This window comes from Pan troglodytes, chromosome 17, assembly GCF_028858775.2.
Source record: "Pan troglodytes isolate AG18354 chromosome 17, NHGRI_mPanTro3-v2.0_pri, whole genome shotgun sequence".
Lineage (NCBI taxonomy): Eukaryota > Metazoa > Chordata > Mammalia > Primates > Hominidae > Pan > Pan troglodytes.
Window position 1 is genome coordinate 51716182 of NC_072415.2, and position 9769 is coordinate 51725950.

The window sequence follows — 9769 nt, forward strand, 5'->3', positions numbered from 1 at the left end:
GGATATTCTCTTTGATGCTATGCCAAAACTCAGCAAGTATAAATTTCTTTAAAGTCATTTGGGGGTGAAATCTGAAACCATGTCAATAATTTTTGTACTTCGTTATATAAAAAATCTACTGGTTTATTGTGTACTTTGGATCTTTTATTCATGCATAATTTTTATAACATCAATGCTCATTTGGAATTGCTCATTTGGAAAATAATGGCTCACTATGTTATACAGATCATTCAAATGTTGACACATTTCATTATATAATATCCAAAAAAATCGCATTTGTTAATATCACTACTGGCCTCATCAGAAAATTCTTCTAAGGACTGGGAAGCTGCCATGGTTATGTGGCAAATACAAGTGGTCCACACTGCTAATTTTTGCTTTAAAGCACAAATGTTTTCATGAACAATAAATACTGTTCATTGTCCTCTTTAAGTGACAGACTTACATTGTTAATTTTCAAAATGTCTGCCAAATTCTCAAGTCTGAATAATCATAGTTTGTCTTTCAGTATTTGATTTCAAGCAAAATGGTGTTCATGAAAATAATTACTAGTTAAACAACTATAAAAGTGCTTTTCCAGTGGGGAAGGGAGTGTCCATGATGTTGGCCACACTGTCTATGTCTCTTGGCCAAGTTTAGAGTGGTAGCTTTTATTCATATACTTCAACAGGAATTCTATTTTGGCCTGAATCATCCAGAAGAGCCATAGAAATAATGTCAAATTTAGTGAAACCTAGGGTTATATTGTTATGGACTAAAATATATGTTATTTGGTCTTCATCCTGAGTTCCTGGCACAGAGCTCTTAAAATCTTTTTTATTTTCCTGAGCAACGGGGGTGACAGGAACATCTTTTGTTTTAATATTTGGCATTAGTCCTTAGTTCCTGAGACAACAGCGTCTAAGACCCTTGGAACGTCTGGAGTCATGAGCATCTTTGTGTATACTAATGAGATGACTGAGCTGGGGGCCTCTAGATAGCTCCTGGTTGGGCCTGATTGCCAAAAAGACCAATGCATGATTAGAAGGTTGGAACTTTCAGTTCCACCCCAACAACATCAATGGAGGGGAGAGAGACTGGAGACTGAGTTATTCACAAATGGCCAATGATTTAGTCAATCATGCCCATGTAATAAAATCTTCATTAATACTCCTAACCTATGGGGACTATTAGGTTATCTGAGAGCTTCCAGGTTGCTGGCAGGGTGGCATACCCCTTCCCACCTACCTTGCCCTATGTATCTCCTCCATTTGGCTGCTCCTGACTTGGAGCCTTTATAACAAACCGGTAAGAGTAAGAAAACTGTTTGACTAAGTTTTGTGAGCCATTCTAGCTCAAAAGGAGATTGTCAAACCCAAGGAGGGAGTCATGGGAGCTCCTGTTATAGCCAACTAGTCAGAAGTACAGGAGGTCCGGGACTTGCAATTGGCTTCTGAAGTGGAAGCAGTCTTGTGAGACAGAGCCCTTAACCTGTGGAGTCTGACACTAACTCCACTAATGTCATAATTAAATTTAGTTATTGGACATTCAGTTGGTGTCCAGAGAGTTGGAAAATTGATTGTTGGCGTGAAGAAAAAACCACATATTTGGTGTCAGAAATGTTGGGAGTAAAAACAATTCCGCTAGAATTAGAAAACATTTTAGACATCATCTAGTCCACTCTAAGAGCAAATTTTCTCTATAGCAGTCTTGACATGAGGTCATTCAGCTTCTGATCAAGCACTTCCAGTGATGTGAATCTCGATAATTCTCTAAGCAGCCCATTCCACCATTCTTGGATAGCTTCAATTATGCAGTTCTTCATCATATTAAGCCAAAATGTTCCTTCCTTGGTTTTGTGATGCAGAAGAGAATGAATCTACTCTCTCTTCCATATGGCTAAACTTCAAGCATTTAAACTTTAAATTTCTTTGAATTTTAAAGACCACTTTAATCCATACCTTTTCCTACTTCAATTCACACACACGCACACACACACACACACACACACACACACCCTTCCATCATCATACCTCTTCTCTAGGACAGAACATGGTTTCTACACTACTTGTCCTCACATGACATAGTTTCTATATCTCTGTTACCCTGTCATCCTAAACCCTTTCTGCTTACTCGTGTGCCTCTTAAAAATAGAACCAGAACACTATTAAAAGATCTCGAATTAAATCTTTCTAGAACATAATTCATTTTCTTCCTGTACACTTGTATTGATGCCGCCTATAATTATATTCACTTTTTGTTTGTGTGTTGGTTTGTTTTTCAGGAACCACATTAAACTGTGGGCACATGTTGAATTAGTCTTCAAGCAAAACTTCCACATCTTTTTCCCACATGAACATTGTTAATTTGCCTTTACTATTCTCTGTATCTGCAAGTAATTTTTTAGCCTAAATGAAGGAATTTATATATTATCCTGATAAATTTTATGTAAGTTTACATCCATTTAGAATGATCTAGACTGTTTAATTTTCATCAATTTTAATTTTATTTCTGTAACAAAGAATGCGTGCTGGAAATCAAAATCTACTATTTCCTTCCTGGGCACATGACCAAATTACCTTTCCCACCTCCTTTGTAGTTAAATGCAACTATGAGGCTGATTTTGGCCAATTGAATGTAACATAAGTAAACGGGATGTATACTACTTTAGCGGGGAGTCTTAGTCCATTTGTGCTGCTATAACAAAATACTGAAAACTGGGTAATTAATAAACAACAGAATCTATTTCTCACAATTCTGGAGGCTGGGAGTCTAATACCAAGGTGCTTGCAGGGTTAGTGTCTGGCGAGGGCTGCTGTCTGCTCCCAAGATGGCAGCTTGTTGCTGCATCCTCCAGAGGGGACAAACTCTGTGTCCTCACATGGCAGAAAAGATAGAAGGGAAAAAGCCCACTCCCTCAAGCCCTTTCATACGGGTTCTAATCCCATTTATGAGCACTCCACCCTCATAACTTAACCACATTTTAAAGGCCCCACTCCTTAATACCATCACATTGACAACTAAGTTTTAGCATTTGAATTTGGGGAGGACACATTCAAACCAAAGCAAGAAGCTTTAAGGCAGCAGCATGTCTACTTCACCCTCCTAGTCCCGAGCCTGGATATGATGACTCAGTCTTAACTATTTTGTTTAAAGAAACCCTTGGATATGACAGAGTCATACACAGAAATAGCCAGCTTCCCTGAATCTCTGTGCAGAGAAGAGCTACCTTCTGCCCTGGAAAACCTGCTCTGGAATCACATAAGCAAGAACTAAACTGTTTCTTAAGCCAATAAATTTGGGGTCTATTTTTTACAACAGCTTAGCTCACATTAACTTATGTAATATGCCACATATCTATGGTAGATATAAATATGTAGATACATTCTTCATCTATAGGTGGATGTGTCTTCATCCACACTGATTAGTTTTGTTTTGTGGTTAAAATAATGATGAGAAATATAATATCTACCCATAAAATTAGACCTTTCATATTTCTATGCTTGATTTCAGCTCAACAAACCTATTTTATTTCCTAGAAGGTACCCCAAGTTTCTGGTTCTGGTCATATTATGCTTTTTTTCACAAGTAACCCCTTCTTTGAAGTCCTCTCCCTCTTCCCCAGGCAAAGTTAAAGGTAATCTCTCTTTACCATGCTCACACTGAAACAATGGCCAAGTGTCATGACTTGTAATTCCATTAGCAATGTTTGCCTGCTATCTTTTCATCAGAGTATGTGCTCCTGAGGATAGGGACCAGATCTTATTTATCTGTGCATTCTCAGTGCTGTATCAGTGTCTGACATGTAGTGAATATTCAATAAATGCTTGAGAATGAATGAATAAATACATAGATACCTTTGGATTCAGATGTATAAGAAAAAGAAATCATCAAGAGATAGTGTTGTAACATCACTAAGCTTCTATTAGTGATAAATAAAGGCCGAGTCTCTAACTACAAATGGATGGGAACAGAGAAATTGATTATCTGCAGGATCTCTCTGGCATTCTGGATTCTGTGAGTTCTTTTATAATCCTATTTTTGCTTTCATTGTCCAGAACTAGTCATGATGTCATAATCATCGACAACTAGTCCATATTCCACATGACAATATAGAAGGCTCTGAAAACCAGAGTATGATTTTTAAACCTTGCTCATATTTTTTTTCTTTTTGAGACGGAATCTCGCTCTGTCGCCCAGGCTGGAGTGCAGTGGCGCGATCCCGGCTCACTACAAGCTCCGCCTCCTGGGTTCACGCCATTCTCCTGCCTGAGTCTCCTGAGTAGCTGGGACCGCAGGTGCCACGCCCAGCTAATTTTGTTTTTATTTTTAGTAGAGACAGGGTTTCACCGTGTTAACCAGGATGGTCTCCGTCTCCTGACCTCGTGATCCGCCCGCCTCGGCCTCCCAAAGTGCTGGGATTACAGGCGTGAGCCACCGCGCCCAGCCAAACCTTGCTCATTCTAAGATGCTCATTTAAACCTTGCTCAACTAAGATGGAACCTACTGTCTCTTTATATTTCTTACTTTGGGTTCGATTTATTTAAGACTATTCACGACAGCCAGATGGCCCACTCTAGTTTCAGACGATTTATCATAGTGTTCAGCTGTTGCATTAAATCTATTCCTTAAAGAAGAAGAAACATTTTTATTATAACAGGAAGAGAGTAGGGGTCCAGACCTCTGGTATAGCCTAGATGTCAGCTCATGGCTCCCTGACCTTGAAAATCTTTATGTAGAACTTATCTAAATAACTCATATTCTATTCTATGTGCTTTGGAAATCCACTTCACCAGTTTTTCTCCAAATTCTAGGGAATATGGCAGTGAGTGGGATATATAATCCTGATGACCTCTTGCTTAGAGGTCTTACTTCTCACCTTCTCAGGTACACACACTCTGCGTTCTATACCACATCAACTCAAGTATAAAACTAAGCCCCTTTCACCGTTCCCTCTAAACACCTATCAGATATTCTTGATATCTGGGGGGAAAAAGAAGGGAATCTTACATTACAAAATTGCTAACAAGTTCAAAATGAATGGTAACCTTTCAAGTAGGCTTTCTCTTAAATCTGTTTTACCCCACTCCACAGGGACTCTTTTCCACTGGCCACTTCACCTGTGAATCCTTAGCCCTGCATCTTCTTACAGGCTCCTGTCTCCTTTCTTCTCCTATCTCTCTTCTCCAGTCCTAATTTCTGTTTCTTTCTAGCTCAGAGTAATGCAACTATCTCACTTGTGGCTTATGTTTCTATAGATTCAGTAAGATGTCACCTTTCTATCTGAATGTTACTGAGGTACTTTCCTAAATAACTACATCATTTTTAAGTGGAATTCTAGTGCCAGCTATAAGACAAAACACTTTAAGCCCCAATGCAAATACAGGTCGGAGGTGTGGGGTAGGATAGAAAGACTGCTGAAACGTATTAACAGATCTCGGTCATTTTGTAGAGAAAATTTTCCAAGGGTCTACAGTACATTAGCTGACTCCCAGTCACCCTGACTCCTAGTCAAGTGCCCTCTTCACCACAGCCATATTACCAGCCTCTACAGTATGGAGTGAGCACATTTCATCCTATTCCCCACACCAAAAAAACACCCTCTACCCACCTCCCTTTATTCCACAGTTTGGTAACAGTTCACCTTTCTTATTCCCTGGTCCTGTTTTCTGTCTTCACAACCTGCCATTACCTCTGTGCATCCAAGACTGGGACTCTGATACCCCACTGCATCTAAGATTAGGACTGCAATACCAGCTTTCAGTATTTTACTAGAACAGTATTTTTATAATAATTCCTTGTACAAAATTACCATATTTTGTTCATGTTTTTAAAAATCTCAGATCTGTTTTACATCTTGAGCTGAGCCTTTAAAAAGCATTTTGACCATATCTGCCTTCTGTTTAAAATCCCTACAATGTATCTTGTTATTTTAATTCACATTTACTGTTACTAGAGAGAAACTAAGTGTTTTCTTATCTTTATCAGTCATTTGAATTCACTCAGAACTAGATAACCTTGATAAAGTTTTAGAAGTTGGGATGGAGACAGCGGGAGTTAAGAAAAACCGAGGTGCATATAGTGTTAAATTAACCATAACAGAGATGAAGTGTTCAATATTCAATATCCAAATAGGGTTGGGCTTTAGATAATCAGCATTCATGGATGTCCTGAGAGAGAATTATCAACATTTTGTCACATGATCAACACATAATGTGAACTACACTTAAATGTTCCTCTAAACTACAATGACGCATACTTTATCTCAGAGTTGGGTACTTCAAGAGCGGTAATAATTGTTTCAACATGACATCAAACTATCTCCTTAAAAAGTTCACACACACGCATACACACACATGCACACACACATACACATTTATTCCAGATGTGCTGTCTTCCTGTTCCAGGCACCTGGTTGTTTCCAAATAGCTGGGGGTGTGGCCTCCTGCAGGAAGAACATCTGGGTGATTGACTGCATTCTTCCCTATTCATCCAAAAGTTTTGGCAGCTACTTGCAGACAGATTGAAAATCTTCTCCTGAAACAAGCATGAGTAGTCTTTGTCAGCTGAATATTGACAGGCTCTGTGGTGGGGTGTTTTTTCCCGAGTCTGGGCTACCATCAAAATGTTATTTTCCAGCTGCTGAGTGCTGGTCTTTTATATCATAACTCAAGATCAATTATATTCAGAATGCAACATAAAAAATACATTTAGTAAGATTTCATTTCTGGCAGAGGTGCTTAGATTACGATAAAAGTACAGAATGGTACACAGGACAATGTGCTTCTGAATTATCAGACTGTATTTAACATCTGGAATTATCCCTCACCACTAATTTAGGCTTTATGTACCCAGAAAGAATGAAGCTGATTATCTATTGGCAGTTAAATTTACCTTGGTTCAGACCTATGGGTGCCCATTTATTCTAACGAACAGTAGAATATCAAATTAAGAAGCTTTATAAGTTCCAATAGAATAAACATGTGGCTTAATTTGTTTACAGATTGTCTGTCATTAGCAATCACAAATGAATTATTTAAAATATGCCCATGTAAAAGGTATGTGTACTTATTTTTCCTACATGTGCATGCATTATTCAGCTGTATGGTTTGGTGGGTAAGAAAATCTGTTTGGGCTATTGGGTTGTATATGGATTTGGGTTGTACCACCTACTATCCATACGGACTTGGAAGATTATTTAATTTGTCTGTGACATTGCAAACTAAATAAAAATACAGCCTAGACCTTAGAGTTATTGTATTAGGGTTAAATGAAATGATAAATGAGATGATACAGGTAAGGCATGTAGAAGGTGACTTGAACACAATAACTCTCAATAAACATAACAAAACTCTGTGAGTGCAAATGAGTGTGTGTGAGTATATTCATGTGTGCTTAAAGCATTTGGCACTGATTTTCTGAATTTTATTCTTAAAGAGTTGTCATATGATTCACAGCTTATAAGAATACAGGGGAAAGAAACAAACCAAAAGAACAAATGGAAATTTTGTCCAAAAATAAAATATAACTGTTAGGTTTCACTACTCTAAAACCTTCAGTAGATTTTGACCAAGTTCTTGTTCAATTACTTACAAATTATTTGACTTTGGTTCATGTACTGTGTCCTCATCTATTAATAAGAATGGGAATTCCTGTGCTGTCTGCCTCTTCGAATTGTTGTGCTGGTCACATAGGAAACTAATGGACATCTGCTGCTCCTATCTGCCTAGCTCCTGCCTTCCTTGGAGGAACTGCCCTCTTTCTCCAGCTGCATGTCTCCTGTGGATTTCTTGGTCACTGGGATATTGGTAGAGGCCTGATTAATTGTGGTACTCCATTCCCATGTTCTCAGTGATTGGTGCAATGATAGGCATCCAAGTAGAATCAGGAATAATATATCCATGAATATACATACAAACAGAATCTGGGTGAGAAAGAGCCTCCTCTTCTTGGATCACTATTTGTATAGAAAATATAGGCTGGAGCTTTTGCTACCGTCTTCTCTAACCATGTAAGAGAAGCTGTCTATGACAGCAGAGAAGCAGATAAAATTTGAGGTAGAAAGAAGTAAATATGAAAAAAAGAAGACAGAGGAAGCCTATAGCAAACACAACATAGCAAAACCACTTTTCCAACCTTGTTATAGGTCTATAAAAATTATTTAAATTATTTCTTGCTATCATGTATCACAGAGCCTCCAAGTTCATGCCTTTACTTGCATTGCTACATTGCCACTCCTCTGCCCACCAGTTTCAACTCCTAAATCTCTTTTCCTGCTGCATTTTCAAATCTTGGGTCCTTTAATTTCCAGCTTTCTTTCACCTCCCCATCCTTTACTGATTTCCCTCTCATTTGAAATGTTACCAAACATTACCATGCATCTCATATTTTAGTATTTAATGATATGCTATAATGATACTTCGGGGTGTTTCAATACCAGTCTGGGTTTCGGAACCATACCTTCTTCTGTACTCCAACAGTAAATAAGACTTCTCTTACTGTATATTGGAATCAAGGCTGTTTGCTTGCCAGCTGCTTCCTAGCTTCTAAATATCCAGTGAATTTTCAGTGCAACGTGAATGGATCTTCAAAAGAGAATGCTAAGTACAAAAGTAATAATAATAGTAAACCAAAATATTATATTCACACCATTTATAGACATTAAAAATACTGACAAATAAAACACATCTAATAAGAACATATACAAACAAAAAGGTATATCTTAGAATAAAGTGGCTGTGGAAGAAAAACAGGATTACAGGAGTGGGGTACAGAGATAAAAGGGGTCTTGCTTGAAATAATGATGCCGACATTCTATAAACAGGACAATTTTTCAAAAGTCAGTGCTGCATCTGAGTTTCTAAATAAATATGTAAATATATGCTCGTATACTGGGTCACAAATGTTACAAGATTCCTCAACAGTTTTGAGAACTGAAATCAGAACTGTGCTAAAGCACAGGCTTTGTTACATATAAGCTGTTTATACAATGAGGCAAAAGGATTACACATTGAATGGGTATCAAACTTTAAGAAAATCCAATATAAGAAAATATGAATTAAAAAAATCTAAAACATATTTTTAAAAGGTTGGAAAGCAATTATTTCCATTGTTGAAAAAAATGTATTCTATTTAATAGATAACTTGCTGCAAGGTTAATTTAAAATTGAGCAGTCAAAGTTCATGCAAAAGCATGTTTCAATTAAAACTTTCTTTTATTTACAAAAATTTAACTCACACCAATATTGCATAAAGAGGAGCAGCTCCATTTTTGTGTATGTCATTGAATGTCTGCTTTTTCCAACCTTAATTTGCATGTTACATGTCTTAATAATGAATGGAATATGCAGTATAAAATACATAATAGAAGTCTGAGAGTATTTATTTAAGAGTAAATTAATCAATTTAAAAGTATATTTTCCAAGTGTTTGTTGAAAAGGTTTTTTGTGCTTTGTTTTAATACCGACAACAACAATGTCAGGCCCTCAGGAGCCAAAATTCATAGTGTCCTTTTTTGTAATTCCAGATTTTCAGGGTCTGATGATGGCAGTGATCAAGCTAATGATGTTAATGACAGTCATAATGTGGATAACAGAGGTATTCAAGACTGGCAAAATGAAAAATCTTATTTTTGAAAGGAGCCCTTTTAAATTGTCATTTCATCCTTTTTCCCCCTTTCTCCATTGGCAATAATAGGTAGAGAATCACAAATAATTTCAAACTACATTATGTTCCTTGACACAGGAGAGTATAACTTAAATCACCAGTTCTCAACCAAGGTGTCATGACA

At 37.3% G+C, this 9769-nt stretch overlaps 1 long non-coding RNA gene across 1 annotated transcript in view; it reads right to left on the bottom strand.

The window, feature by feature from the left end:
* Nucleotides 1–4000, bottom strand: part of LOC107969482 (uncharacterized) — a 41511-nt gene extending 37511 nt beyond the window's left edge. Inside the window, exon 1 of the long non-coding RNA XR_010151908.1 lies at nucleotides 3837–4000. This is a non-coding gene — a long non-coding RNA (uncharacterized LOC107969482). The remainder of the gene's footprint in view (nucleotides 1–3836) is intronic.
* Between the last annotated feature and the right edge of the window lie 5769 nt (nucleotides 4001–9769).